The following is a 5658-nucleotide window of genomic DNA, read 5'->3' as shown; positions in this document are numbered from 1 at the left end:
AGAGAGCTGTGACTGTCCAAAGATCACCCAGCTGGCTTCAAGCAGAGGAGCGGAGATGAGACCAGGGGCAATGGAGCATAAAGATGCCACACAAAAGGCTGGAGGAAAAACTGACCACAGCTTTATTGATTGCAGCCATAGGAGGATTGGCACACACATCCAAACATCGAATGACCCTCTTGCCATTCAGTTGGAGCCCTACCAGCCTGCCTGCTGGGAGCCAACTGTGGGGTGGCATGGGTGAGATCCCCACTTAGATGCAGCCACAGTGTGGTCCCCATGCCACCTGGGATGATGGCCTCTGGGCTGGACACATCCTCCCATGGCTTCAACCCAATATCTCTTAAGAGGACCCCCTAAAATTGGATGAGACAACCAGCTGGCCCAGTTTCTTCTCAGGTGGATCTGGCCCAATGCCCCCAAAACTGCCACTAAAGGGAGGCGGGTGGGCCACCACCTGGTTCCCACCAATGCTACGAAGCTTGCAGCCAAGTTTCAACCTTTCTGCCTTTGTATCTTGAACTTCGACATACTCTTCAGGTCAGCGGTGTCATGCTGCAATTCCCTGATGTCAGTCCAATGCCATCTGCCCCGTGTTCCAGTGTGGCACCCACCTGGCCCCTTGTAGGCATCCCATGGACACCCAGATGGACACCTGCTCCTACAGTGAACTATGTTCAGTGCTCAGAAGAAGTGAAAAACCTCCAGGACCTAGGGCTAATCTGGCCCGGAGGAAAATTCCTTCCTGATCCCAACCAGTGACTGGTATTATCTTTGGCATGCAAGAAAGGGTCACACAGGCCTGCCAGGCACAGAAAAGCCCAACCCTTCCTCCATCATCCCTTAACAGCTGTTTCATTGTTCTGGACTACTGGTCGACCCCTGGTGTGTCACTAGGCAGATCCTCCACTGCCACTGCTGTGGTTGCCACAAGGGATGCTGAAACTAGAACAGGGAGCTGTGGATGATGAAAATACAGAGGAGATGACTAGAGCAACTAGAAGGACTTTGCATGGCATGGGTTAGAGCTCACTTTAAAGCCTACTCCGTAGCAGTGAAAAACAATATTTCTCTACCAGTATTGCATCCTCACAGTGTAGACCTGCAGAACTCTTCTGGGAAGTCAGAAGCTTATTGGGTTCTGGACTATAGGAGGAGGTGGACTGCTCTGCAGTCTGCTGTGATCACCTTGCTAAACACTTTGCAATAAAATCTCTCACATCTGCTCTGACTTGGATTCTGCATGGGGTCCCACATGGTTCTATCTTGTTTCCCATGCTTTTCAACATCTATTAAAACTGCTGGAAGAGGTCACCTGGAGATTTGGGCTGAGTTACCACCATGAAGCAGATGACACTCAGCTCTATCTCATGCTTCCAGCAGATCACAAGGAGGCTGTGGAAACCATGAACAGGTGCCTGGAGACAGTGTTAGGATGGATAAGGGCTAAAACGCTGAAACCTAATCCTGACAAATGGAGGTGCTACTGGTGGGGGAAGATTGGACCCAGGAATGGGGATATCTCCTGTTCTGGAAACAGTTGCAGTCCTCCTAAAGGAGCAGATTTTTTTTAAAAATGTATTATTTTAATAGTGTGAAACAAAAAAGCAAACAGAACAAAAAAAAAGAAAACAGTGCTAGCTACAAAAATACTATTAGCAAATCTATACATAGGTATCTATAAAAGATTTCCAAATATCTAAAAATAAATCCATATGCAATTGCTTTCTATATGCTCAACATTCAAATGTTGATGAGTTTAGAAGGTCTTCCAGTGATTTACAGGAAGTGGACGTGTGTCTTTCCAATGTTGTAGCATTTTAGTAACTATAAGGGCATGGAAGGTCCATTTCCATTGACCATCGGTTAGATTCCAAGAGACAGGTAAATAGTTTAACAGTAATTAACATCCTCAAAAATAAGTGAGTTTCTTAACACTAAATTAATATTATCAATAACTTCCTCCCAAAAGTGCTGAATGACTAAACTTGTACAAAGCTTATGCTTAAGAGATGCATTTTGTGAATTACACTGCCAACGGTGTAATTAACACTGTGCTTAAATCTTTAGTAAAAAGACACTGTTGTGTCCAGTATATCTCAAACATAATTTTTCCTGAATAAGATGCAACTTAAGATCCATTTTAGCAACAGGTATGTCTTAAAGCCTTGTTTCAATGCTTTAACAAAATTCGACGCTTCAGATCATTATTCCATTCATCTCTAAGGTTCTGTGTAGCATATTTATTAACAAACCTCAAATATTTATATACAAATTTTGCTTTCTGTATTGATTCAATAAGAATCTCCAAACGTGGGGGAGATTCTGAAGCACTCAAAGCTGCCAGACCATATTTGGACAACAAAATGTTGCTGTAAATATTTCTATTCAGCATAATATGACAAATCATACTTAGACCTCAGCTGAAAAAATGACAAGAACTCATCATTCTTTCCTAACAATTGATCTAAAGTAAAAAATCACTTATCCGTCCAAGACTTCCATAAGAAAAACTCCCTCCCAATTTTTAAGTCGGGATTTGACCATAATGTTAGTTTAGCATGTGAGAACAGGTCAAATTGATATTGTCATGATAGTATATGCCGTACTTCTCTAGCTGCAGAAGTTGTTGGAGGAACAAAATCGATTAACGTAAGTAGACTCTAATACATTCCACTTAAAAAGTGGTTCCAAAAAAGAGGCCACTGAAAGAGCCCAAGATTGATACTCCAATTTTGGGGAGGGGTCCCAATAATTTGCACATGCTAACAAATATGCCTGATGATAAGTACTAAGAACTTTAGTAGAGGAGCAGATGGGCCTCCTCTTGGATAAACAGGTGGCAGCAGTGGCTAGAGGTGCCTTTTGCCAATTCTGGCTGATGGGATCTACAGCCCTTCTGGGCAGGAAAGATCTTGCCACTGTGGTACATAACCTAATAATATCCAGATTAGATTACTACAATGTGCTATATATGGAATTGCCCTTGAAAACTGTCCAGAAGCTGTAATTCGTATAGCCAGAGGGTTGACTGGAGTGGGTTGTAGGGACTGTATCACTCCAGTCTTGTTCCATCTGCACTAACTCCCAGTTTGCATCCAGGCCAATTCAAGGTGCTAAGGGGTATGGAATGTCATGTGTCCAGGTCTCAACCCATGGCCCGAGAAGTGTGTTACTTGCCAGGGGTGAAGATCAAGGAACAAAAAGAAAAAACTCATCCTCATGCAAGCCAATGATTGAGATGAACAATTTTTCGTCATTAAGTGCAGTTTTTTATTTATACAGTAGTGTGGGCACGTTCTTCCTCATCTTCGTAACAGATAACATCCAGTTAGTAACAGATCTTGCTTGTGGGGAATTTGGTCAGTTTAGCCCACTGTGGAAGCCATCCCACATTTACTGTCAAGATTGCTGGGAACTTAAAAGAAGCTATTACTAGCAGGTCATCTGGGAATTCCATTTCCTGCATTCCAGAGCTTGGATAAAAGAAAAAGAAACACAGCTCATCTGAAATTCTGCTGGCTCATGAAGGATGGGACATGGAATAGCATGCCATACAAAGATCTAAAGGGGAGAAGCCACTATGATGTAGGGATACTATTCTGACGCGAGGAGGGAATCCCAACCCTTTGTCGTCAAGTGTCAACGCACATGCACTGGTTACAAACTTAAATGGTTTTATTTAACTTCTTCATACACATAAGGAATCTCTACTCACAATTCTTCTAAATAACTAAAGGAGAGAGTGCATCTTTTATGCATAAAGGCACTTGATGGAGCTTTGTAGACCCAATGAATGTGGTGAAAAAAGAGAGATGACTTGCTCCTCTCCCTGCTGAGGTGTTAATGAACATAAGAGGAAATGGCCTTAACAAGTTTTGGCGGGCTTTGAATGTCCCAGGAACTGAACCTGTGGGGTAAGGCACTACAACTCCCAAGATGCACTTCTCTTAAAACTATAGGCATACATTCTAGTCTGGTACATATTGATTAATATAGTCAGCTTGCTGCTGTAACAGTACAGATACTGTCATGATCCTAAATCTGAGGTTAGGAAGCAGAGCAGCCTATAGGCCTCAAGACAGCCTTTCTGTCATGCACAAGCCTCAAGCCTGGTTGCAAATTTCCCAAGCCTATATTTCCTAGGCACCTTCTAAGCTTCAGAATTAGATTCAGCTGAAATGGGAGGAAAACCAAGTGCTGTCAAGGAGGCAGAGCTCTAATGGAAAGCTTACAAGCCCTGCAAGGGGAGAGGTGGCTGTTCATTTCTTGAAGCTGAGCATAAGCACGGCTGCTTTTGTAAGGAGCTGATTCCTCACCACTGTTTTGTATTTGTATGTATTTTAGCTCTTTTAAAAATTATTTTAGAGTTGTGTTTTTTTGTTGGTTGTTGTTTATCTTTTTTAATATTATGGCTATCTCACTGATCTTTGAAAACTTGATAATTATTTATGGTCCTCTTAGCTCACTGAGATTAAGTTAGGAACTGTTTTCCAAGATTGATTATTAGCCAGTGGAAGTTTAGTTAATTTTTTTTGGTAGAGCTCACATGTATAGGATAAAAGTCCTTATTTCAATTATATTGACATAGATTTGGAAATGTAAAAGTGATCACAAATGATTCAATCTACTGTTATACTGCTTTATCCCATTCCTTTATCATATAATGTATATAGGAGTATATGTATATGACTTTTTGTTGAAAATAAAAACAATTGCATGCCAAAAAATGCAGCAGGCTGCTGTCAGAGGCAAAACTATGATTGCTGCAGCCAGAAACCCCTAGAAGCATTTAGGAGGCAGGTATGGCATGCTGGTGTCAAACTGGGATGCTGACATCACTTCTGTGTAAGGGACATCATGGGATCCTCTAAGATTTGCAAGAACTCTATGGTAGAATTGGAAGTGACATCAGCATGCTGGTGCCATTTCCTCCTGCCAATGCATCAGGCACTGGAGGGAGAGCAACAAATCAGATTGACAGGAGGTCTCCTGCTATAGCTATAAAGGGAGACCAGGAAACTCTAGGTGGGACAGAGAGATCATATCACCTAATTGATGAAAGATCTGTACTGGCTAATTATTTCTTTCTAGACGAAATTCAAAGTGCTGATTTTTCCTTTAAAGCCATAAATGTCTACGGGCCAGGGGTACTTGCCTTCTCCCATATTATCCTACCCAGCTGTTAAGATCTACTTCACAAGTCCTGCTCTCAGTGCCTTCTCCTTCTGAGGTGAGGAAGGGGGCAACCAAAGACGGGGCTTTCTCATTAGTGGCATTTACTTATGAAACTCTCTTCCCCTTGAGGCTCACCCAATTCCTACTTTGTTCTTTTACATGCCAAGTCATAATTTTTCTGTTCACCCAGACTTTTCACTGCTACAGTACAAAAGAACTTCCTCAACGCCAATTATTTTAAAAGTCTCATCTGCCGTGAGGCAGCTACTGACCGAGAGCCGACCAAACTTCCTCTGGGGCTTTCCCCCTCTGGTGACAGTTATACGCTGCCTCCTCTTGTTTTGAAGGTGCGCGTGGTTCTTTCTCATTGGTTGCCGGCTTTTGCCTTCCTCCTGTCCTTAACCCGAGATTAGTAGCGGGAAGGATGACGACGGTGTACTACATTTCCCAGAATGCTTTGCGCGGTCCCTGAGAAGGCCG

The sequence above is a fragment of the Eublepharis macularius genome, chromosome 1, assembly GCF_028583425.1.
Source record: "Eublepharis macularius isolate TG4126 chromosome 1, MPM_Emac_v1.0, whole genome shotgun sequence".
NCBI classification, from domain to species: Eukaryota; Metazoa; Chordata; class Lepidosauria; order Squamata; family Eublepharidae; genus Eublepharis; species Eublepharis macularius.
Note: the sequence above shows the minus strand (reverse complement) of the source record.